This window comes from Dasypus novemcinctus, chromosome X, assembly GCF_030445035.2.
Source record: "Dasypus novemcinctus isolate mDasNov1 chromosome X, mDasNov1.1.hap2, whole genome shotgun sequence".
Classification (NCBI taxonomy): Eukaryota; Metazoa; Chordata; class Mammalia; order Cingulata; family Dasypodidae; genus Dasypus; species Dasypus novemcinctus.
Genome location: NC_080704.1, coordinates 2,542,815 through 2,569,438, shown reverse-complemented (window position 1 = coordinate 2,569,438; position 26,624 = coordinate 2,542,815). Strand labels below are relative to the sequence as shown.

The 26,624-nt window shown below is 48.4% G+C and overlaps 1 long non-coding RNA gene across 4 annotated transcripts; it reads right to left on the bottom strand.

The window, feature by feature from the left end:
- Positions 1-2,708: 2,708 nt before the first annotated feature.
- On the bottom strand, positions 2,709-24,979 carry LOC139438076 (uncharacterized). 4 transcript variants are annotated; one of them, XR_011647958.1, is made up of 5 exons: positions 21,287-24,979; positions 19,878-20,470; positions 19,388-19,612; positions 8,172-8,368; positions 2,709-3,257 (listed from the first exon to the last, which is right to left on the bottom strand). It is a non-coding gene; the product is annotated as an uncharacterized lncRNA (long non-coding RNA). The 4 variants fall into 4 exon arrangements; XR_011647957.1 differs by having other exon boundaries at positions 19,878-20,035; positions 20,299-24,973; XR_011647956.1 differs by having other exon boundaries at positions 19,878-24,970.
- Positions 24,980-26,624: the final 1,645 nt, after the last annotated feature.

Here is a 26,624-nt window from a genome sequence, read left to right as displayed (position 1 = left end):
ATACACACAATGGAATACTACTCAGCTGTAAGAACCAATACACTACAATCGCACGTGATAACATGGATGAACCTTGAGAATCTTATGTTGAGTGAAGCAACCCAGGCATTGAAGGACAAATACTATATGACCTCAATGATATGAAATAAGTTAACTGCCTCAGAGAGCTAGAGTCTGGAAAAGTGGCTTACTGGAAATCGGGGGGTGGAGGAAGGATGTGAGTTAATGTCTGTAGGGGTGGAATCTGTGATGAGCTGGGGGTAAGTATGACCACAAAGAAGGGACAAAATGGGGGCAAGGGGTTACCTTCGGGTGGGGTTTTCTGGGTTTGAGGGGGGCTGGGGATGGGAAGAGGGGTAATATGGTCCAAGAAATAGGTGGGAGGGAGGGGCAACATACAAACATGGGAGAGTGCCAGAAGTTCGTTGAGAACTAAATGTTGAGTAAAACGTATCAAAGTATAAGTAGGAGGGTTACCTGGTTAGGACACTCAGGGGGTATGGTCTGATGCGGGACGGACTCCGGAGGGAATAGCTGAAGGCTCATTTTGCCAAGGTGGGTTCTACCATTGGGTGGGGTGGACCCATATCCTGGAGAAGACTAATGCCGTCGAATAGAGAGAACTGTATCTCTCGTGAGAAAGGACGGCTCCCAGGGCATTAGATTGGCAGGCGTTGTGGGCCCTAAGGGGAGGGGAAAATGGACGTGCAATGGATGGAACAAAGGTAAATAAGGGGGCAAAAGAGGAGTTATGTGAGAGTACACGAGGATGAATATAAAACAGCTAATATTACACCAAAAACATATAGGGGACGACAGACTAATAATGAAAACCATAAGACAAAACATAGGATAACTAAAAAATTTAGAAAACTGTACAACCTAAAGTATGGACCACATAGTAAGCACAAATGTTACCTTGTTTGAAAACTATAGTTTCGGAATCTGTACATCAGTTTCAGGAAATATGATATGAATAAGTTAAAAGATTATTGCTGTGGAAGGCAAAAGGTTTTATGGTGGATCTGGGGAAATACTGTATATTGTATATATGAATTTTGGTGATCTAAGACTCTTCTGAAGCTGACATTATGTTGGGATTCACTTTATGGGAAGTTTTGGATCACAGAATGGTTCAACAATGGCAGCGGAAGAATACTGATATGGGATGTTATTGACAGGATATATATGGTTGACAGGGAGTTATACAGGGCATATGCCCAGGGTATATGGTAATGTCTATATATACTCATAGTGGAAACAATTAAAAACAACAGCTGGGGGGGTACTGGGCTCCTGGCTGGGGGGTCACTGTTGTGGGCCCTGGGAGAGCAGCAGCAATCCTCCAGGTGCAACGGCAAGAACCAGGAAGGAAGGAGGGCCCAACAGTGGGCTCTTGATACTAATGGCTATACTTTTGAGCCTTTGCACCTGCAATAAGAACAAGGCCTAGAGTAGCATTGTGCCTGGGGGTTTCCTCCTGACAGCCTTCATGTTACTCAAATGTGGCCACTCTCACAGCCAAACTCAGCGTGTAGATGTGATGCATTCCCCCCAGCGTGGGACACGACACCCGGGGATGAGCCTCCCTGGCACCGAGGGATCACTACCACATACCAGCTGAAGAAGCGACTAGAAAATGACCTTGAATTAAAGATTCAATCCGGAACAGCAGAATATACCTGTCTACATATAATAACATGACTTTGGGAAGCAGTTTGACCTAATGTAAGGGGGAAATGGAAAGGAGAAATGAGATTATAAGGCTGTGAGTCTCTAAAAAAGAGTCTGGAGGTTGTCAGAAGGAATAGCCCTATGTACAACTGAACAGAGTCTAAGAGACAGATAAGGTAGATACAACCCCAGGTATTGGTTCTTTTGGGGGATAAAGAGACCCACGGGTTCTATGGTCATGGCAGAAGGGGTTCACTGCCATGACAGATGGCCCTTCTTTGGAGCTGGTGTCTCTGCGTGATGGAAATGGACTCAGAGGGGATCTCTTTTCACAAGACTTGCATGCTACTTTATTGGAATTGTAGTTGGTGCTGGGTTTAAGATATATGTAGGGGATTTGAATCTCTGGACTGATAATATGACACCCAGGCCCAAAGCCTCAACAGACTTCAGCTCCTACACTTTGACTTATTGGACTTACTCCACTCAGCTAACATGGAGTTGAAGAAGGTCAACCACCACATCATGGAGCCTAGAGTGTCTACAACTAGAAGCGGGAAGAGTGCATCCAGTACCCATGTGGAATCTAAGCCCTCACTTGACATAGGTGTGCAATGGACACAACCAATCCAATGTCCACAGAGAAAATGTGGAATGGGTGTGGGAACGGTAGCCATGGGGGCTGCTGGGTGTGGGGAACGGGAGGAAGAGATGAGATGTGGAGGCATTTTCGGGACGTGGAGTTGTCCTGGGTGGTGCTTCACGGACAATTACGGGACACTGTAGATCCCCCCAGGGCCCACTGGATGGAACGTGAGAGAGTCTGGGCTATGATGTGGACCATTGACTATGGGGTGCAGTGATGCTCAGAGATGAACTTACCAGGTGCAATGGATGTATCACGATGATGGGAGAGAGTGTTGCTGTGGGGGGAGTGGGGGGCGGGGGCGGTGGGGTTGAATGGGACCTCATATATATATTTTTTAATGTAATTAAAAAAAAATAAATATTAAAAAAAAATTTGAGAACCATTTTAATGGTTTAAACCATCATCCCCTGGTTTCTGTTACCTCGTTGAATAGACTCATGGCTGGGAGCACAATTTAACCTTGAGAAAGTCACTTCACTGACTGGGACTCTTCATCCGAGTCTTGCTTCCCAATCACTCTCTCTTTAGCTCTGGGGACCCAATTCTAATCCGGAATCCAAAGCCTCCCTGGGATTTAGGTGACAATTGAGTGGGTTTTGTACTTCTGCATGTTCCAACCAGGAGCAGTCCTTTAACAATACGTTATCAACTAACAAAAGTGCCTATAATTTTGATCATGATGGTGGTTTCCGGGACCCCCAAATAATAGGCCACGGCTGAATGGTTAAAACCAGTTTGCAAATCCAGCATTGTTCATAGACTTTTACCTTTCAGGTCTAATTTAAACTTAAAACAGATAATCTTCTTCATCACCAAGGCCTCTAATTCCAGCTGAGTTCTGAGTTTTGGGGGAAGCTGGACCCACCCAAGGCCATTCATTATCCAAGGTTTCTGCTCCCTGGAGTCTGATCTCATTCTTTTGGCTTCCAGCTTCCTAAAAAAAAACACATAGTCAACAATTTTACGTTCCCATAGAGGGCCTCGTATTATGAAATAAAGACAAATTAACACATTTCTTTCCTAGCATCTGCCCCTGTAAACAAGGGACTTTTTATTCATCCGGTCAATGAAAAGGCAAAAAAAGTTATGAATTTGCCACTGTAAACAAGGGACTTTTTATTCATCTGGTCAATGAAGAGGCAAAAAAAGTTATGAATTTTAACAGGAAAGAATTTATGGTTCCAACTGCAAAACATTTCCTATGGTTTTTGGCTTAAAACGTCTTCCTTCCTATGTTTTTTTGTTGCCTCTCTCTTTTTTTTTTTTCCTTTCCCTTTGCACACTCTCTTTACATTAAGCAAAACTGATATTTATATATAACAAAATATATTTCTCAGTTTTCTAAGAGTAACTTGTACCACTTTACCTTATCACAGATAGATAAGGAAAAGTATTTCCTACCGACAGGAAACACTGATAATAAATAAGTAAATGTCGAAAAAAAGAAACATTGATAGAAATTGTTTCACATTTTTAAGTGAAATTCCAATCCAATATAAAGCTTCACAGGTGTTAAATTCACTGAGAAGAAAGACTTTTCCCCAAATTCGTCTCCATAGTTTATTTGCTCTCTGTGAAGACAAACGTACTTCTGCCCTCTGTTAATTGTTTTATTTACTTAAAACGTTTACTCTGATTCCATTTATTCCAGAAGGCCCTTGAGAAAGCTTTAGATTGTGATGGTTTCAGTTTGACTTTTTATTGACTTAATTATTTGGTAAAAATGTTATTAAAGTATATCATTCGCACGGGAGCATACATACACAAGTGTATAGGTAAAGTTGCAAACTGTTGGATGTTTTAAAATGTAGAAACACTATGAATCAAGATACAAAGTAAACATTTTGCACAGTCATCCACTTTCACTCGTTGAATGTATTCTTTTTTTCCTCCAAATTCTACTCAATTTATTCATTTTTTTAAAAAGATATTACATTAAAAAAAAAGATGAGGTCCCATTCACCCCCACCACCCCCACCCCACCACTCCCCCCACAGTAACACTCTCCCCCATCATCATGTCACATCCATTGCGTCTGGTGAGTACATCTCCGGGCATCGTTGCACCCCATGTCCCATGTTCCACACCATAGCCCACACTCTCCCACGTTCCATCCAGTGGGCCATGGGAGGACATACAACATCCAGCAATTGTCCCTGCAGCACCACCCAGGACAACTCCAAGTCCCGAGAATGCCTCCACATCTCTCCTCTTCCTCCCCTTTCCCGCACCATTCTTGACCTGACAGTACCCAAGGACAAAACCCCAGTTTAAGGAATTCTCTAGGACTTTTCCTGACTCCCAAGGCCAGCCTGTGCTTGCCATTACCTGACCCAGGAGGCTTCGTATTTACACGCTGACTCTTTCCCTGGCGCCCACATCTGCTTTCCGTAGTTCCCCACATGCTCTCTGACTCGGGGGAAGACTTTTAGGGATGAACCAAGACATCTATTTTGAGTTGCCTGCGTCCTCCCCTCCAGCCCCGGGAATCTGAAAACGGGGCATCTTCAGAAATACTAGAGTTTAAGGTGGGGCCGTGCCAGATAGGAGCAAGCCCTCAACCTGTGGGCTGCTGTCCACATTAGCAGGGGGAAATGTGGACACCGAGGTGGGGCTGCACTCAACGGAGAAGAGGGTCAGGTGAAGACGCCGGCAGAGATTGGGGTGTGGCGACCACAGGCCAGGGGTGGCCGGTCAACGGCAGAAGCTGGATGGGGCCGGAAGGACCCTCCCCTACAGCTTTCTGAGAGAGCTCCTTGATTCTGGGGACCACAGTGGGGAAACCATCAATTCCTGCCATGCTAAGCCACCCAGGTTGTGGGCTCGGTTATGGTGGTCCCAGGAGGCTAAGGCACCATGAACATACTTTCTCGTTGAGCTCAGTCTCCTCTGCATCCTTCCAGCCCCCTACTGTGACTCTGCACCCTTCTGGGTCCCCGGTCTACAGCTCAAGGAACAACCTTCTGCTCGACAATCGTCCAACCCCAGGGGCCCTGCCTGTACCCCTTCCCCTATTCCATCCTTGGCCTCTTTGCCACGCTCTTGGCATCTTCTGTTTTCCTGCCAGGCACTGGCTGATAGACTTGTGCCTTCCCTAACCTGATGCCTTCTTCACTCTCCCTTAGCCCTGCCTTCTCCATGGCTTTCCTATGTATTCCTTAGTTTGTGAAGGTTTTGATGTCCCAGATATTTCCACAGCCACACTCATCTTGTGGCCCTGAAAACATCATCCTAGGGTCCACAGGATGGAGGAATAAAATATGGATTAGAGTGGACTTCCTGGTATTCTACTATAGAACTATTGTGACTCTAGCAATGGAAGAAACTGTATCACTGATGTGGAGACAGTGGCCACGGCAGCTGCTGAGGGCAGGGAGAGGGAAGAAGAGATGAGATGTGGGGGCATTTTCAGGACTTGGAGTTGTCCTCAATGATATAGCAGGGACAGATGCTGGATATTATATATCCTGCCATAACCCACTGAATTGACTGTGGGAGAGTGGAAACTACAATGTAAACTATAATCCATGTGGTGCAGCAGTGCTCCAAAATGTACTCATCAAATGCAATGAATGTACCACAATGATGAAAGAAGTTGACGTGGGAAAAGTGGGGGGTGTCGGGAGTGGGACTTATGGGAATCTCCAATATTTTTTTAAGGTAACATTTTGTGTCATCTATGTATCTTCTAAAAATAAATAAAAAAGAACTAGTAGCTTCAAGTGACTCAAGGAAATGCAAGCACGTTTCTCCACTCCTCCTTGGAAATATCTGTGATGGAGCATGCAGACACTTTGACATAAATCTAAAAGGATGCATTAAGCCATCAGGATGGAGAACTGGGTGATATAAACATTAAGTTGTGGTTTTTTTTGAGTATTTCTTTCCAAACTTAGCATAAAGCTGACCTTCCATAAATACATCTTGAGTGATACATTTTAAATCTTCACTAATGCTTTGTACATAGAGGAAATGAGAGAAACATGCTGACTGAAAATGGATTGAACTGGTGAAACTTCATATGATCTTAGTCTAGAGGAAAGGAACGTTCCAATGTTCATGTCCTGGCTCTGATACTGTACTACAGCTATATAAAATATCACCACTAGAGGAAGCTGGGGGAAGGATACGTGAGCGTTTGTACGGTTTTTGCAACTATTTGTGAGTCTATAATTCTTTCAAAATGAAAAGTTCACCAAATCACAGCTCATAAAACCCTCCTGAAAACAGTTTGGGAATGCAGTATGATTTGCCCCTCGTACTACATTTCAAACTATCAATTCCCTTAGGTTTTGTAAAATAACTGCATGCAACCAAAAAGTACCCTGTCTTCAAAACTGAAGTGGATTTGGCACGATTCCCTGTGCAGGCGTGGTCATTTTATTGTGTTGAATAGTGAACTCCTTGGCCTTTCTGATGCTGTGTTTAGCCATTTGCTAGTCTCCGTAATGAGACTAGAAGTAGGTAATGCCTGTGTTAACACACACACACCTTGATTGAAATGCTATTTATTGGGAAACGGACTTGGCCCAGTGGTTAGGACGTCCGTCTACCACATGGGAGGTCCGCGGTTCAAACCCCGGGCCTCCTTGACGCGTGGAGCTGGCCCATGTACAGTGCTGATGTGCACAAGGAGTGCCGTGCCACGCAGGGGTGTCCCCTGTGTAGAGGAGCCCTGCGCGCAAGAAGTGTGCCCCGTAAGGAGAGCTGCCCAGCACGAAAAAAGCACAGCCTGCCCAGGAATGGTGCCACACACACGGAGAGCTGACACAACAAGATGGCGCAACATAAAGAAACACAGATTCCCGGTGCTGCTGATAATGACAAAGGGGTCACAGAAGAAACACACAGCGAATGGACACAGACAGCAGACAACGGGGGAGGGGGGAGGAAGAGAAATAAAAATTTTTAAAAAAGATACATTTCTAAGATAAATAAATAAATAAATAAGTATCCATAAGAGCTCAAACACCTAAAACTATATTACAGCGACCACACCCTAGTACAGATAAACAAACAAACCCTATCCTTCTCAGTGGCGAGAAATGAAACACCATTAACTCTTAGAAAAAATGGGGCAGGGGAAATGGGTAGTGGAAAGTTAGGGAAGGAGAATTTCTTAAATGGGATATCTAAGTATAGAAAGGAGAGAAGGAAGAATGGAAACAGTGAAACCTGTTTGGAATGTTGAAAACTCTCCATTCGCTCTGTCAGCACTTTCCAGGGACACACCTGTAGTTGAGCAAGTGGGGTTGAGTGCTCACTGTAGCAGAGGAAGGTGCACAGGATGGAGAATGGGGTTCAGTAAGAGGGGCTAGGAAGGACTTATAGGATTAGAACTTGGCCGGGTGATTGGGGGGAATCCAAGAAAACAGGATTTTTTTTTTTTAGAATGGATCTGTTAGAAAGTGGGGGGGGCAATTCTGTGATTGGGTATCTCAATAAATCTGATCTATAGGGAATTTAGAGCTGTAGCTGAAATTGGTGAAGCAGCAGCAGTCACTCACGCTAGCCAGGAGAGGGAGCATTTGGTATTTTCTGAGCAGCTCAGTGTGTGTTTAGGAAAAGTTAGCAAGTGGCCCCTTTGTTTTCACTTCAACACAATTGCAGACTGGCCTCCTCGTACGGTGAGGTCCTGTGAGATTGTTTATGTCCCATGGGCGCACCCCAAGATCAAGCAGTGGGAGCACCCAGATGTCAGAGGGTGCGTTGACTTGTTTCTTGATTAATTTGAACTTGCTATGATCCAAAACAATGGAAATCTCCTAACTGGGCACTCCCCAGTTTGTCATGCATTTTTACAACCACCTGTAGAGGTGGCCTCGTTTGGTATCACTCATTAACTCACTTGACAGGTTTTCCTTCAGGTGGCTCAAAATGTGATCAACGGATGAGAACTACATGTTAAGGATTCTTCCCAGAAATACAGACAGTAAAATTCCCCAGATCCAGCCCCCAAATCCATGGAGTCCTTAGGAGCATGTCTTCCACACGCCGCTCCAGAGAGCTTGGGGGTGGGAGAGGTAGACTTTCTGCAGAGCGTCCCTGTAAAGAGAAAAATGAAACGACTTATTTGAATGGGCCAGACAGAATGAAACCTTACATCTTTAACTTACTTAAAACCTTTATATATGAAATAGTGACACTAGGCTATTGGTGGGCCAACCTTTCAAATGCCATTCTGTCTAAAGCCATTGGCACAACACGTCCACGGTAGACCTTGAGGATCCGCCCTGTGTTTGAACCTCTGACAATCTTGAGTCTAAGCACTCTTCCTTTTTTTGTTTCTCTTTTATTTGCTCAGCAGAGGTGAGAGATAGAAGAAGGTCAGGTGGAAGGAGAGGAGCCAAGACCTCAAGGTGTGTGTGTGATTGTGTGTGTGTGTGAGAGTTTTCTCTTCCCACAGAACACTGGAGAAGCTGACATTTCTAACCTTTTGTGCCCAGCTGAAAACGACTTGTCATAAATCAGCAGCCCAAAGAAGTGTGTCTGTGGCCCATTCTGATGATAATCAGGAAAAGCAGAGCAGGGAGAAGAAAAGATCTGGGGGAGAAGCGGAGCTCTACCTGATGGAGGAGATTGTGTGGTTCAACTGCATCCACACGAGATTTCCAACAAAAGATACCCCAGAATTTCTGATTACACTTGTGGGCAACCCTAGTGGACTTCCTAAAAAAAAATCTGGTCTGCTCTTCAGTTGGAAGATCTTCCCACATTCCATGATTGCGCGTTCTGACCACGGTCATATGTGAAAAAAGAAGACTCCTCTTCTCTCCCTAGGGTGAGGGAAGCCACAGGGACCTCCATGGGATGTGGGAAGTCACAGCTTGGTCTGGGAAACAGAGACATGGGCTGAGCGAGGCCTCTCTCCCTCACAGGAGGACGCGAGCCAGGGCAGACCAAGACTGGGGATGGTCCAGTAGCTCCACGTAGAAAAACTACGCAGAGGGAAGGCACACCAAGTTTCCTTCTACTTGACCTAAACCAAGACGTCCTTCAAGCACCTGGTGTGGAATTTCTGCAACAGCTCTGACATCAAGAACCCTGTCCTACTGTCTGGGTGAGCATTGTAGGGAGACCACACGTGCCAATCGTGTGCTATCTCGCTGACCCGAGTGCGGGGACTGTGATGGGTGGAGCTGTGTCCCCTGCAGACGTGTTCGTGCCCCCACCGCTGGTCGTGTGGGTGAGAAACCAGTCATAAAACAGACCTCTGACAGAGTTAAAGGGAAGCCAAATGGAATCAGGGTAGGTCTTAATCCAATATGGCTGGAGTCCTAACGAGTAGAGGAAATCTGAACATAGGTCCCTGGACACTGAAGGAGACAAATGACCGTGCGACTGAGGCAGAGCGTCCCCAGAATGCTGCAGATGTAGAGCAAGCATGACCTGCCAACAACTTGAGGTTGGATGGCCAGCCTCTAAAACCATGAGACGATAAATCCCACTCGTTTAAGCCGACGAGTCTGTGGTTATTTGTTACAGCAGCCATGGCAAACTAAGACAGACGTGGCCTCGAGCAATCACTGAATGGACGTGGTACACAGAGACCCCAGCTTCTTGGTCCTCAGGTGGGATGACCCTGAGGCTGCAGGTGCTTCCGCGGGAGCTGGTTGGATAACACTTTGCCCTCCTGCCTCCCTCCCTCCCCCGTCTTGGCTCTTCCTGTGGCCACCACCCTCATAAACTCTTCTCACTTGAAGCCTCATCTCAGGGTCTGGTTCTGGGGGATGGAGAACTAAAGTGTGCATGGCTGCCAGAGTGGACAACAGATTCAAAGCAGCAATTGAAACAGTCTGACTCACAGAGACCTGTGAAATTGGTGCATGGACCACAGCGGTGCCTAGAAGTAAAAGAGATGGGCGGTCTATGGACTCCCTACTTGATCTGCACAAGCAGAAGCGCTCCAGCCCGAGTGAACAAACGTCTCACTTGAATTACAGAAACAAAGAGTCACGGCCCCCTTAATCAATTCCCAGACTTGAGACAGTTGTCAGATCCAGAGCCCCTGAAGGAAGAGAAGGCCGGGTCTCCTTGGGGAAGGATCCTGTGAAACTGCCCCCAAATTTATACTGTTAACCTTCCTCTCAGCTTTCCCCAAAGAGACATATGGCATTTTACCAGGGTAACTGTACTCTGGGGGAAAAGGAAATGATTACATGTTTCAGGGATTATTAGACACTGGCTCAGAAATGATATTAATTCCAGGAGACCCAAAACGTCACTGTGGCCCACTTGTCAGAGCAGGGGCTTATGAAGGTCAGGTGACTGATGGAATTTAAGCTTAGATCCGTCTCACAGTGGGTCCAGCAGGTCCCATTTTGTGGTTGCTTCCACAGTTCCAGAATGAGTCATTGCAACAGACATACTCAGACACCGGCAGAATCCTCACGTTGGTAGCTACTTTTAAAATTCCCAGGACGGGAAGCAGACTTGGCCCAGTGGTTAGGGCGTCCGTCTACCACATGGGAGGTCCGCGGTTCAAACCCCGGGCCTCCTTGACCCGTGTGGAGCTGGCCCATGCTGCCCTGCCACACAGGGGTGTCCCTGCGTAGGGGAGCCCCATGCACAAGGAGTGCCTCCCATAAGGAGAGCCGCCCAGCACAAAAGGAAGTGCAGCCTGCCCAGGAATGGCACTGTCCACACAGAGAGCTGACGCAGCAAGATGACGCAACAAGGAGAGACACAGAGTCCTGTGCCGCTGACAACAACAGAAGCAGATAAAGAAGAACACGCAGCAAATAGACACAGAGAACAGACGGGGGGGGGGGGGGGGGAAGGGTGGAATAAAATGTAAAAAAGGGCCCAGAGTGACTACAAATTTGTCCTGACAACAGCCCCTCTTTGCTAACGGTGGTCCTTGCTGTCAGGTGCCAAGGGAAAATGGGTAAGAAGGAAGTGAGCCAACTCAGTGTTTCTTCGTCCGTCTAATCTGCCTACCTCCCCACTGGGCAACGTGTAAACATCTTCCACATCCCTCGCTCTCACGCTCATCGGCCGGGGATGTCCCTTGCCTGATGGATCACCGAGTCCTCCAGCCCCAGCTCCAGAGCAAAAAGTTGCCATCCACTTGCAAATCTCCTTCCAGCAAGATTGTTCATGAATTAATTTCTGGGAAGCCTGCAGACCCCATGTGCAACCATGCTGACCAATTTAGCCCAGATAATAAACATTAGAGATAAATTATTCAGTAGGGTGTTTCCCATCTATAGACCACACACAGCCCTACTAAGGGGTCCCTTTAAACCTCACGTGCATTTCAGCGATCCCACGGCTTAGTAGACATAAATATTTATGTCTCTCCCAACAGGGGACTATAGGCACACGTGTTCTTTAGAAGATCCCGTGAATGAACGTCTTTTAGCGAGATGCTCACAACGGTTTGCCAACGAATGACTGCCGTTCCTTGTCATCCCTGCAAGTCCGGTGACAAGCACTCACCGTAAAAGAAGAACAAATTGGGACTCTGGGGAGTATATGGAAAGCTGAGATCAAGGCACGGATTTCCCTCAATGATTCCCATTCACAACGCCAACGAATAGGAACGTTGCCTCGCGTCCTTTCCTTCACGCTGCGTATGATTTCCCCACAAATCGAAGGAATGGGGGGCGGAAGACTGCAGCCCCTAGAAACGGGGAAGCGAGGACTTGCCCTCAGGCGGCGAGGGTCAGATTTACAGAGAGAGGAGGTGGCACCCGAGGAAGGTGTGCGAAAGCGGCATGCGTTGTGACCTCACTTGGCGGACAAGGAAGTAAAGGTGAAAAGAAAGTTACAGGAAAATACTCATGCTCTTCTTACAAGCCGAACAAAAGCAAGCACGTGGAGTCCAAACTCTGTAAGAAACACGAGAGTCAGGAATTCTCGGGATGTGTGGGAAACTACCCTCAAGAAGTCGTGTTCAGGAACACGGCAAGTGCCAACTAAATTCCACAAAGGGTGAGCATAGCTGGGGACTCCAGACAAGCAGAGGGAAGGGATCTTCTGATTACATTATCTAAGGAAGGTAACTTTCTTTTCAGCAGGACGCGTCTCTTCCAGTGTAGGTAAGCACTAAGCCAACAAGTCAGGGCCCTGAAATAAATCGTGGATGGGGGCCCTTTCCAGAGTTGGAGACTTCTTAAAGGCTGGATGAAGCTTCCTGGAAGGCTACAACGCAAGGACTTTTCTTAGCCCCAGAAAGACATTCTTTTTTTTTTGTTTGTTTCATTTTTTTCTTTTTGTGTGTGTCTGTTTCTTTTTCATTTTTTTCATTGTTTTATTTTGTTCTTTTAAATTTTTTTTTTTTTTTGAAGACATCCTAACCAGAGGTCAGAAGTGTCCTTTCACGTTCACTGCTGGTCAGAAGATGGGATCTAAAAAGGCAAGAGAACCAAGTGCAACGAACGTCTCATGATGATGGAGGAGGTTGTTATGGGGGGGAAGGAGTGGGGGGAGTGGGCGGGGGGTATATGGGGACCTCATTTTTTTTTAATGTAACATTAAAAAAATAAAAATTAAAAGGCAAGAACACACAAACAATTGGGGAGGGGGGCGGCTGGTGCCAACTCTTGGAGAATGAGTAGAAATACCATGAGAAGAAATACCAAGATGCCCAACAGTTCCACTGAGCCAGCTTCCAACAACGTAGGTCCATGACCCAGGTATGAGTTCCCTGAGGCTGCTATAACCAGTACTCCAAACAGAGCGTCTTAAAACGACACAGCTTTGTGTTCTCACAGTGCTGGAAGCCAGACGTCCGAAACCAGGATGTCAGCAGGGTAGCTTCCCTCTGGAGGCTCTTGGGGAACATTGCTCTTTGCCTCTTCTTGCTTCCTCTTGCTGCTTCTTGCAGCTCACGCCCCCCCGTCTGCTCTGTCTTCGCACAGCCTTCTCTGGTGGGGGGGAGGGTTATCTCTCAAATCTCACTCTGTGACGACACCGGACCCACCTGGAAATTTCAGGATCAACCCCCCATCTCAAGCTCCTCAACTGAATCCCATCTTTTGCCATGGAAGATAAATCTCACAGATTCCAAAGTTAAGACACAGACATACCCTTTTTTTTTTGTTTTGAGGGTGGCATTGTCCACCCCACAACTCCTTTTCAACATGGAGGAGAAATAAAACCTGTTAGTAATTTTTTTTTCATTCTTTCTCACCTGAACAGTAACGACAGTTACCGTTTACAGAATGCTTATTTTATGCAACAGGTACTGAGCTGTTTACATGTTCTGATTTAATTTTGACTACAATCCTGCAAAATAGGTCCTGTTATCCCCATTTTATGAGTACAAGAAACAAGGTCTGGGACATTGGAGGGAACTGCTCAGGACACAGCCTTGAAATCAAATTTGGGTTATGATTCCAAAGCCCCCGAATTTAATTGTTCTCCAATTCCACTGCCCTCCCCTAGGATTCATTGTACATTTACAGCAATCTTGGAATGCCCAACTCTAGGACTGATCTTAAAGACCATGAAGAAACTGAATTGATGGCTATAATATTCTTATTAATTATCTTCAGCAATCCCTATGACTGCATTCTAAATGCCACTTTAAAATCATAATTGTATCACCCAATTTATGATCTTTCAAACACCACCAAGTAGCTTCTCTCCACTCCCTGCAGGAAAACACTTATTGAAAAAGAAATGATCAGTTATATTAAATTCATCACATCAGCAACGCTCTGGAAACGTAAGCTCTCCCTTCAGGCTAGACCCAGTTTCGAGATCTTCATGCCGTGAACGATTTCGACCATTCTGCTGTAATTAAAACCCAGCTTAATTTTCCTCACAGAGTGGAGTACACCATATAAATAGCACTGAGGGGTGAGTTATCCTGGAGCTCGTTTAGGAGAGAAATGGACAGGGCAGCTGTTTCTCCCTTCTTGGCAGTCTTGGAGGGTTACGGGGAGCTAAGACCCAGCAAGGTTGGGAACGCATTTGGGGTTTTGATATGGACACCAGTCCACTCGTGTCAAAACAGAGAATGAAGGGGAGAGCCTTGATGCTACTGTTGGAAACTGGCAAAGGGCAAGGTGTGGGAATAATCTGATCATTGCCCAATGCTGGCTCAGGAGACAGCTCTGGTCCCATTTCCACACCTCCTCTTCCCAGACATTGGGCTTCTGTGATGGTTAGGCTAGTGTGTCAACACAGCCAGGTCATTGTGTCCAGTTGGTCGGTCAAGCAAGCACTGGGCTAACTGTGTACTACAAGGGCCTTTATGGACTTAAGTTACCATTGACTTGACTGCAGTGGTAAATCATACATAGCTGGTTGTAATTACATCAATTGGGGAGATTGCCATCAGCAAGAGTGCCGCTTAACCCAATCAGTTGAATGCTTTCAAAGAGGAAGTGATTCCAGCATTGAGAGAGAACTTCCCAGCTCGTCTTTGGACACCCAACATCCCAGAACTCATCAAGAACCTTCATTGGACTTTCATGGAAGCCCCTGGTTGCACCTGCCTGTGGAACCTGGACTTGTGCATCCCCGCAGCTGCGTGAGAAACTTACAGAACCACATACTATTGACAGATATCTCTTGTTGATTCTGTTTCCCTAGAGAATCCTGACTCATACAGCTTCTTACCTGCACAAGAGGGTCACCTAAAAGATCTCAAGCTCCTTCCAGGAGGGCCCTTGATTCTGCTTCCTTTAGACTCTCCTCACCCTCCAGCGCTGGACACAGGGTGTCCTTTTTAATTGTCACATCTCCCATGTGGCATGAAGGAGTCTCGAGGCCATGGACCCAGCCAGGGCTGTCATCAACTATTGGATTTGCCAACGTTCTCCTACACAGCGAGACACATTGACCTGGAGGTACGGCTTGCTTTAAAGTCTACTTGTGATGCATAAAACCCAAGCTTATCATAGAACCTGAGGAAAGAGCCTGCAGACCCAAAAGCTCAGAGCTTCCATTATTTTGATCAACTAGCAATTGAGTCTGTTTCTGTATCGAATGCCAACTCAACTCCAGATATTGAGATGGACCCCTCTGCTATACTTCCCACGGCGGGGTCGGGCGGGCATCACCTGGATCGACTCAGGTACATGGAAACCACCACAGATTTGTGCTGTTTTTAAACAGCTTTACTGAAATATAATTTGGATACAGTGAAATTTACCCAACTTGGAGCATTCAGTTCAGTGGCATTGAGTACAGTTCACCATGTTGTACAGCCGTCGACACTTTCAAGTGCCAGAATGTTTTCATTCCTCTAGAAGGAAAACCCTGTACCTGTACCCATTAGCTACCCCTTTTCTCATCTCCCCACCCCCTGACATCCACAAATCTGCTTTCCCTCTCCATGGATTTTCCTATTCAGGACATTTCACATCAAGAGAGCCATACACTGTCTGCCCTTTCTCTGCCTGCCTTCTTTCCCACAGCGTAACGCCTTAAGATTCATCCTTATTGTCACATGTATCAGAATGCCATTCCCTTGTGGCTGAAAAATATTCCATTGTATGGATACACCGCATTGTCTTTTTCCATCCACCAGTTCGTGGACCTTTGGGCTGTTTTCACTTTCTTTGGCTGTGATGAATCATGCAGCTATGAACATTTCTATACATGTTTCCGAGATGTTTTCATTTCCTTTGGGAATTGCTGGGACTCATGGTAACTCTACGTTTAATCTTCAGAGGAACTACCTTCGTGCTATACATCTTCGTTGTTTTTACTTCAACTTGAACGGATGTACGTCTGACTCCGAGACTCCACCCCACTGGGAAAAGTAATCTCGGCCAGCGCTGTGCTTCCTGCTCCTCCCCAGAGTCCCATAAGAATTTGGGTCATGCTCCAGTTTCAGGCAAACTGGTCCACGGTGGCGCCCAGCCCCCCCCTCCCCTCCCCAGCATCCTATGATATCCTGAAGATGCAACAATTTCAGCCGAAGCTGAGATCCCAGGAGCCTGGAGGCACTGGCCTCCCCGAGCAAGTGTGGCAGGGCCAGCCGGTGGGCACCAAAATTCCTGAGCCCCCTTCCCTCGTGCCGAGCTGTCCATGCCCAGCCTCTGGTGAAGCACATCTCTGTTCCTGCCGATGGAAGTGAGCAGAGACCAGGTGTTGAGCTTTTGGCTCGGTGTCTGCTGTGGATCAAGACGGTTCTGCAGCCCCCAAGCACGACGTAACCATGAGCCCATGGAATCCTGGGTCACCAGGGGTCTCCAGATGACAAGTGGCCCAAAGCTGCCCCAACGTCCTGGAGCCCCAACACCCGGCACTTAAATTAATGAAGAGCATAAGAAGACCCTGAAATTCTGGGACTCATTGGGCTAATGTATTGGGTCTAAATTTACATGGGCTAATATAGTTTTAAGCATGAAGCATTTCCCTTGGATGGCGTGTGCTTCTTGGGTCTGGAGAAAAATAACCTCCATTGATTTCTCCTCTCCTCTCCTCTCTCCTCTCTCCCCCCATCTTTGCTGTCTCTCTCTGTGCATCTCTCTCTCCCTCTCTTCCCACCCGTCTCTCTCTCTCTCTCTCCTTCCCTTCTTCCCTCTCTCTCCCTCTCCCCCAGAGACCACTACCCTTTTAGGATATGCAGCCCATCTTCAAATAATTTACTCAATTCTCAAAGCTGCAACCCTGCAAACTTTCCACGAGCCAGCAACCTCGAAACCCCTAAATCCCTCCTAAATGTAATGAGCTCATCCCTCTTTGCATTCTTCTCAGACCCAAAGGCGGACAACAGAGCAGAGCAGCGGACCTGCGGGCAAACCCTCAAGGCTTCCCCGGGGTGGGTGAAACCCGACTGGGCAGGCAGCCCGTGACCCTCGTGGCCGGCAGGTGGCGATCGCGGCTAAGCAGAAAGAATGGAGGCGCCCAGGAAACAGGACGCTCCCATCAAGACCAGTGGCCACACCTGGGGCAGAATCTCAACCAGCGTGCTAGTGGCCTCACCTGGAGGAGAAAGTCAAGCTGAGAGCCGGTGGCCACACCTGGAGGAGAACGTCAAACTGAGAGCCAGTGGCCACACCTGAAGGAGAACATCAAGATCTGAGCCAGTGGCCACATCTAGAGGAGAACTTTAAACTCAGAGCCAGTAGCTGGACTTGGAGAATTTCAAGCTGAGAGCCGGTGGCCACACCTGGAAGAGAACTTCAAGCTGAGAGCCGGTAGCCACACATGGAAGAGAACTTCAAGCTGAGAGCCGGTGGCCACACATGGAAGAGAACTTCAAGCTGAGAGCCAGTGGCCACGCCTGGAGGAGAACATCAAGATGCGAGCCAGTGGTCACATCTGGAGGAGAACTTGAAACTCAGAGCCAGTAGCTGGACTTGGAGAATTTCAAGCTGAGAGCTAGTGGCCACACCTGGAGGAGAACTTTAAGATGAGAGCCAGTGGCCACACCTGAAGGAGAACATCAAGTTGAGAGCCAGTGGCCACACCTAGAGGAGAACATCAAGATGAGAGCCAGTGGCCACACCTGGAGGAGAACGTCAAGCTGAGAGCCAGTGGCCACACCTAGAGGAAAACATCAAGATGAGAGCCAGTGGCCACACCTGGAGGAGAACGTCAAGCTGAGAGCCAGTGGACACACCTAGAGGAGAACATCAAGATGAGAGCCAGTGGCCACACCTGGAGGGGAACTTCAAGCTGAGAGCCAGTGGCCACATCTGGAGAACTTCAAACTCAGAGTCAGTGGCTGGACTTGGAGAACTTCAAGTCAAGAGCCAGTGGCCACACCTGGAGGAGAACTTCAAGCTGAGAGCCAGTGGCCACATCTGGAGAACTTCAAACTGATCACTGAGTCATGTCCAAACATGCACAGCATGATCCACAAAAGCATCTGTACAGGGTCTCCCTCATTCCCAAAGGAAACAAAGCTATGATATTACAAACCAGCCAGACAAAACCACCGCAAGACAGGATTATAAACACTCCAAGGGTAATTTAAGATGAATTGCTTGAGAATATAAATAACAGAGGAAATGAAGCACTTTGAGAAAACAAGGCACTCCCTTCCTCCCCCAAATGAGCACCAAAATATGACATTATACTTGTCAAGACAGGATTTGTATAAAAACGGGAGAAGCTTAAAAATCATATTTACGTTGATCCATTTTTCTTTTTCTTTCTTATCTTTTACTGATACTTTAGAAAGACATATAGATTATGAATCGATATAATTTTGGGTAATGAAAAGATCTGCGACACTTTTGCAACACATCCTTTTCTAAAGTATTTTTAAGATCCTGTTAAATGTTTTTTTAATTAGAGAAGCCGGGAGTTTACAAAGCAATCCTGCATTCCCATTCAACTTTCCACCACCCATAACTTGCATGGTTATGGAACATTTGTTATAACTGATAAAAGAACATCCAAATATTACTACCAACTACAGTCCATAACTTCCATTAGGTGCATTTTCCTCATAAACCACCCTATTATTAACACCATGTATTACCATTTCTTATACCTTTTTAGAAATAGACCATACTTATGTTTTAAAGCTAAATTATCTCTGCGATATGCCCCCCAAATGCCTGGGCTCAAATTTCACAGATGACTTGGTCTCACTGACCCCAGCTATCTCATTTGAAAAATAGTCAGGGAAGCAGACTTGGCCCAGCGGATAGGGCGTCCACCTACCACATGGGAGGTCCGCGGTTCAAACCCCGGACTTGACCTGTGTGCAGCTGGCCCATGCGCAGCGCTGATGTGTGCAAGGAGTGCCCTGCCACGCAGGGGTGTCCCCCATGTAGGGGAGCCCCACACGCAAGGAGTGCGCCCCATAAGGAGAGCTTCCCAGCGTGAAAGAAAGTGCAGCCTGCCCATGAATGGCGCCGCACAAAAAAAAAAGAAAGAAAGAAAGAAAGAAAAGAAAAATAGTCCTTACTCCAGAAGTACTGGTTCTACGTAAAACACTTCACTAGGAAACATCACGCAAGAGTTCGTGATTACTATTGTCTTGTCTTTACCCAAACATTTCCCTGGGCCCATATTTCCTTCTCTTTGTCTCTCCCACCCCAACTTGCATTCAAGCCGATGTCAAGGAGGAGGCCGACATCAGGGGGTTTGATTTTTACAAATAACAGGAAAGGCATGCTCATTGTCCAATGGACAAAAACGCACCTTCCTCTCTGCAGAAGAAGAGCCAAGAGGAGCCAGTCGAGAAAGCAGGCATCTTTTACTTCACTTTTCCACCTCAGCATTTTTGGACAAGCTGGGCAAGGACGACACGACGTTCTGTTTTTGCAAGATTTTTCCTCATTTTCGGTGTGTTGGCGGAGCATCTTGAGTATTCGTTGTAGAAGGATTCCTCTGGACTTTAGAGACTTCCACTCCTTCTTCCTACGACTTAGAAAGGAGTTATCAATTTTTCATCAGACCCCCACTCTGTGTGAAGTGATATAATCATCCCAAATCCACACACACACCGTCAACATACAAAGGAACTCCTACAAATCTGGGTTGAACTCAGTCCTCGATGTTGCACAAATGAAAAGCATTTCAGATGTTAATTGAGAAGCTAGAATTGGGTCCCCGTTATAACAAATTCCACATTCTGTAACTAATAGCCCAGTCAATGAAACATGATTGTTAAATATCCTTGCTCTAATACCTGAGCATCCAACTCTAGTGCGTGTTCCAGTGGGTGACCTGATGACGATGGTTTCAATCGTTTTAGACAAATCACCCAAAATATTTTCTAGATGCCAAAAGTTGTATGAAGAAATCTGGGACAGTAATCCATCGTTTTCAAAGTGGAAAGGAATTCCACTTTCCAGACATGGAGACAGGGAGAAATGTTAACTGAGGTGAGAATTTAAAGAATCTGCCATTTCTTAAAAGCAACCGACAGTCATGAATAAAAGCTCCAGTCACCAGTTGGCAAATAGAAGTTGGCTCAACTTCACAACTTTAAAATCTAAATGAGACATGCAAGAACCAATGAACGCTTTCGTTCATCTTCCCTCCATTGCTGATTTCCTTTTTACCCCCATCAACCAAGTAAACATGAAAACCAAGTTGGAAATAAATACCAGAGCAGACATCTAGACTCTATTTAGTTGTCCTGGGGCCAGCATCACGGAAATAACACCACATGAGTTTGTCCACATCTGTTTAGGCCTTTTCAGGACCTCGAAGCTACAGTCGACTGCTCGCTTCTCTGTTATTTTGAAAATAAAGGTTCCTTTTCCGGTAGTTGAGTCTCTAACCCATATTTGCAGGAATAAAACAGAAAAAAAAAAAAGACATGTACTCAAGCCTGAACTTGCCATTAGCTCTCCTAACGCAATGCTACGTTTCAAACGGATGGTTTAATGAATGCATTTTTGGAACAAAGCAGTTGTCCCAAGAACAGGAGGGACATTTCCTTGTCCTGCTCTCAGAGGCAGATGCACTACATCTACTTCCTTTGAAACGGAAATCCTACTGGTGTTAGTTCTTCCATTCATAGGTGAAAATGTGATAAATTTAAAATGCTAGTTTAAATTTATAAATAACTTCTATATAAAATCTTAGCTGTTTTCTATTGTTCTGTCCCATATCACTTTGAAATAATTTGAATGGATAATGAAAAGGGGTATCCTAAGGATAAAAAAGCAAAGATAGAAATGTGAAATAAGTTAAGATACTATGTGAACCTTAAGGTCACATCCTGCTACTATGGAAACGTTGGTTTTCACTCACTGGATTTTATTTGTTTTTATCACTCTTTATTTTTGTATAAGTCAGCAAAATTTGTTTTGCCTAAATTAACCTTTAGACAGCCTAACTAATTTAAAAATAACTAAAAACACAAAAATCTACTAAGAAGGAAAATAACCATCATTTCAACGCCCCCCGCCCTCAATTCCTACACATAAAAACATCTTAAATACATGCTGACCATCCACCAGATGCAGAGCACAAACTGGTGATCCATGGATCAAGTTCTATGAAAATGAATTTTGGGAGCCAGTTATCCAAGCTAGAACAATGCTGAATGTTGTGTGGCCAAATAAACAGATCAGGAGACAAGCTCACCTGTTCTGCTCTTCTCTGGGGGAGTCAAGCATCAAAGAGAATTTAGGTACTTCAAGCCTAGAAGGTAGTCTCATTATAATACAAATACATTTTCATGTCTAAAGCAATGCAGAGGAAAAAGCAATTATGATTTGATTGTTTTAGGCAATGTGAGTCAAGCCAGAGGAAGACACTGTCCAAAAACTCTCAGAATAGATGCTCAATCTTCCATATAGAATGCTGGACCTCTCCCAGATTTCTCCAGGGATACCCTGACAACTTGCACTATGTTCAGGAAAACACGTGTTTCTTCACTACACTTACCTTGAGATAATCTCCTGCTCACCTGAGATCCATACCAAACTTGGCTTGGCTCTTGGCCAGTTCTCGGGGAGCCAGACACTGGCTGGACAATTGGAGACGAGAGAATCCTTTCGAAGGCTTCCTAATCACCCAGGAGACTTTGGTCCTTGAAGGACCTCCCCAGCCTTCATCTGCCTGCCCCAAGACCCTTGGATCTTGTTAGTGAGGGTCAGAATGAAAGCAAATGTTTTGTGCTCAGCTCATCTTTTCCTTGTAGATGTTCTTCTTTTTGGTCACATTACCTCATCAAGAAAATTTGTTTTTCCATTCCACCCAAACTACAGTGAATAAGCCAACTCCCGTTAGCCCCTTGTTTCTGTATCCGCCTCATCATCACAGCAGTGTTCTTCAAACATTTTTGACGTATGTCTTACCTCCCAAGCCAGCACACAACTGAAATGGAAACTTCATAAAACAACACTTAGCCTTATTCTATATAGGGTCTTCTGGTATTCTCAACTCCATGGAATTTTTAAAAATGTTCATTGGAGTCGCTGAACTGATTTTACAGTCATCTAAGTGGTTGTGACTGGAGTTGGAAAAACACTGCCAAAGCAGGAACGGCACATCGAGTTATCTACACTCACTTTCTGAAGTTCAAATTACCTTGCAGAGTCTGACTGGGACTTTCTGATTGCTTTGTATATACAAGGAATAAAGTCTTGGGTCAATGAAATTAATGAAGGAAGATACATGGGTTAAAAGGGGGAAGCCGTAATGTCTCACAGTGGGTCCAACCATAGCAGGACACACCTTTATCCTGAACACAAATCAGAACGACGCAATCTGCAAATCAGAGCCACGCAATCTGCAAATCGGAACCACACGATCTTGGGTCATACACGGAAAGAGGATTTAGGAACTCACGAGTTTTGATTTAGAAACCAACCATTTATCTGACTCTGACATAGTCCAATCTAAGTCGTCTTCCAGTAGTACTCAGTTCAAAAAGTAACGTAGGGCCTAGAAAATGGCATGTATGTGCCTGTGTGATAAATCGTAATGAACTTTATGCAGGTGGAATGAGAAAGAGTTGCTAAGTAGAAGCCTCTTGAGGGAGCGGGGGTCACAGATTGGACCCTGGGTGGGGAAGGAGAAGCAGGATGAATCTGAGGGTAAAAGGGACAGGGGCAGATTATGAGTTTTTTGGAGGAAGGGAGAATCAACAGTCACTTCTTCTCCCTTCCACCGTTTACATTATCATCTTTCCTAAGGATAACTCCAGAAATTCTATCAAATTAAACACATGCACTGCACCGAACAGGTACCAACCAACCGGAAGACACAAAAGCTTATGATCGTGATTTTGAAAATGCTAAATGGCTTGATTTCACCTTCCCACCTTAAAAATCAATTGACATCTGATGGGGAAGGAATCCTGGTGCATTTCCTCTCATACCTACCTGTATTTCCACACCCTGGCATTTTCTTTCTTTCTTTCTTTCTCGGGACTCCATTGTGGTTTGTCTAATAGATTTTGGACACAACATTAAGTGTGGCAGAAAATTGCCCAAAGCTTTGCCTCTTCTCCCCATCATATGTCTGAGGAGGAGAAACTCTGCATGTGTATGTTTGGGGAGGGGGGTGCGGTGAGAAATGTATAAATTAAATCATCTTCTTTCTTTCAGCTAGGGAAGAACTGGAGGCTGGGAATTCAGGTCCATGTTAGAATTAGAAGCGGAAGCCCTAGAAAAACGCAGTATCCTTGCTCATCAGCTGCTTCCCCCTGGGTGACCACGACAGTTCACTGAGAGGATATATCTCCTTGGCGTCTATCCCCAGAGGCAATGAGCTGTCCCCTGCCTGCAAGTCCTCACAGCTGAGTCATCCCACCTGCAAAGGGCTTCCCCTCAGCCCCTACCCCTTTGGCAGACTGCAGACTCACGGAAAACTCATCACGGTGGCCCTTCTGGGGTCACCAGAGATGTGCGGTTCCCTCTTTGTTCCCAACAGAGATTTCCCTCAATCTCGCCTGTGCCATCCCTTGAATGGAAGCATCGGGCGGGGAAACCGGGGCCAATTCAATGCCCATCTCCTTTCTCCGTGCAAGACCTGTGCCTTCCCCTGATACTCTGTCATCTGGGCTCTCTGCCTCCAAACCGGCTGAGGCACGCAGAGGGCACGCCGTTTCTCGCTAGTTCAGGTCGTGTCTCCTGCTGGCTCTCAAGATCTGGGCACCTGGTCCCTAGGAGGCCAGGGTCTCCGACAAAGCCTGGAATCTCTGGCCTTCCAGGGGCCTGGGGGCAGTGGCTGCTTCTCTTATGCATGCCCACGCCACCTTCCCACGGGGGGGGGGACTTGGGTGGGCATTTTTGGACCAGCACGAGGGGCCACGAGTGATGGAGACAGGTCCCAACCTGGCCCCTCTGCCTGCTGCCCTCAGTGGGGTTGTCGGTTCCTGCACGCCGTGATTTCACAGCCCAGGGCCCCCCCACACTCAACCCCCCCGGGTCCCACAACTCCAATTGGCTCCATCTGTTAAAGAGTATCCTGTGACTATTCCGCTGGTGGACACAACCTCCTTTCCGCATTCCTGCAGGAGGTTGTCCTGGTGCCGTAAGCTTCACTGCCTGCATGCACCTTGAAAACAGTGCAGCCGGCAGAAAAGGGGGGAGGGGGCGCAGTGCCCCCCCCCCCCACTCGCACGGCCCAGCCCTGGAGAGGTGGACGGCACATGTGAGCGGCCGGTCTTCCTGAGATGCAGGAGAGAGCCCTGGGAGGTCTGCCTCTCGGGGCCCTTGCTCGCCTCCCGGCAGACTGGCGAGCGCACCCCCTGTTACGTAAGCTCTGATTCCGAGCACGGGTTTGAGCCTTCCCTCTGCCTTCTGCAGCATCCTCTCCCTGCCCGGTGCGAGCCGTGCGTTGGGGGCAATCCCAGTTTCCTCCCCTCTTCCATTGCATCCGCAGGGAGAGAGGGAGAAGAGCGGGCCTCTCTCAACAAGCAGTGCCCCCTCCACCTCTGAGGTTACATCGCAGCTCTCCGGGGGCGGCCCCAGGGTGGTGGGGGGACACGAAGGGAAAAGAAAGAGGGCCACCCAAGAGGCAAGGAAGGGGGTGGCCCCGGAGTCCGGGAATTCACAGAATTCAGGCGATGCCAGAGAAGGATTGAGGAGAAGGTGGGAGGGGAGAAAGGAGAGGGGCGCGGGGCGGGCGACAGGGCTTCCTCTCCTCGCGGTCTGCGGCGGGAGCCCCCCTCCCGCGCCGCAGCGCACCCTCGCTCCTGCGCACCGGCTCGTCCGGCCGCCCCCGCGCCCCCCGCCGGCCCGCGGACGGCTGCGCGCCGCGCCCCGCGGGAACCGCGCTGCCAACCTGTCACCGCGCGGCCCCCGTCTCGCCGCCTCCCAAGTTTGTCGGGACTTGCCCGTCGCGCCACCTCCTCCCGCTCCGCTGGCTCGCGGCCCCCCCCCCCCTTCGCCCATGGCCGCCTCCCCCGCGCGCCCGCCGCCCGCGCCCCTCGCGCCGCGCGCCCAGCCCCGCGGCCGCCGGGCCCGGTGAGCGCTCTCGGCTGCCGGCCCCGGGGAGCGGGAGGAGCGCGCCCGCCGCCCCAGCAGCAGCCCCCGGCGCCGCCGACGCGGCCCGCCTCTGGCACGGAGCGCTGCGGATGCGGCGCGGGGCCGGCGCGGGGCTCCGGGCGCGCTCGGGGGTCGTGAGCGCCGCGCCCCGCGCCCCCGCGCGCCCCCCGCCCTCCCCGCCGGGGCGATGCAGTCGCTCATCTCGCCGGTCACGAAGGCGATCCTGGTGGCCCTCTTCATCTTCGCCATCCTGCTCATCCTCTACGTGATCCTCTGGTACATCTGCCGAGATGTGGACTGCGACCACGGGATCTGAGCAGCGCGGCCCTCGCGAGCGGCGGCGGCGGCGGCTCTGAGCGCGCCCCCACCCCGAGGGGTGCGGCGCCGGGCATGGGGGCTGGGCGGCCCGGCGGGGGGCCCGGCGCCCGCGCCCTGCGCCCCGGGCCCCGCCGCTTGCCCGCCACCTGCTCTTGACCTTCAGAAGCCGACCGGGGCGAGTGGGTGAGTGCAGACCTGCGGGGCGGAAGGGCGGGGGCGCCCCAACTTCGGGGAGGGCGCTGGACGCGCGGTGGGACTGTTCCCCGGGCGGGCGCTGCGCCCCGGTCTCTCCTTGGGGATGGAGAGGGAGCAGCGAGTGAGTGTGCAGGGGACTGGGCCGCAGGTGCCCCCTCCAGTCCCGTCCCACCGGGCGCTCGGGCTCGAGGTCGGGACTCACTTCTGCGCCCGGCCACCTCGCCGCCCGCCGGGCCGAGCAGGACGCGCGGGTTGAGGTTGGCGAGCTCCCGGAGCCGCCGCTTGCGCGCGCAGCGCGCGGTCTCCAGGGCTCTGCCCCGCGGGCGCCGGGACACGGCGTCTCCGCCCCCCTCCCCCGCCAACCCCCAGGGGTGGGCTCGCAGCCGGAAAGATGAGCCCGGTACCCTGCGGCCATCCTCGGTAAAGGGTCTTCTCTAGGTAGCAACCCCCAAAACAATAGTGGAAACAGGTAGGAAGGCTGCGGAGCCCTGGCACCACAAGCCGCCCCGGGGTGGTGGGGGGAGAGCAAATGCCTGGAAAAGGGGGCTTCCTTCCAGGTCCCGCGCCACTGTTCCTTAGAAGATGGATAACACGACCGAGAAAGGGGATTTTTTTCACCACCGCCAAGTGTGCCGGTCAAGTTTGGGAAGGCGAAGCATTGGGGTCTTAAATGAAGGTGCATCTCGTTAGCAAAAAAAAATATGCCTTCCTCTGGAAAAAGAAAAAAAAAAGAACCTGTGAGGAAAAACACCCAGCTGAAATAGGCTGCCAATTTATGCATCCGCAGATTGCCGGTCTTTGCTTGGTAATCAGGACGAGGCGGCGAGTGCAACCTCTGGACTGTGAGGTGGTGACTCGCCTGAGGGCTTGCAAAGCTCTGGTGTACGCGGGCGTGTGTCCTTGTTATTTCGCTCAGAGCAACAGTGTCTGGCATTCTGAGGGTTAAGCGAGCGGGGGAAAAGTCAGGCTGC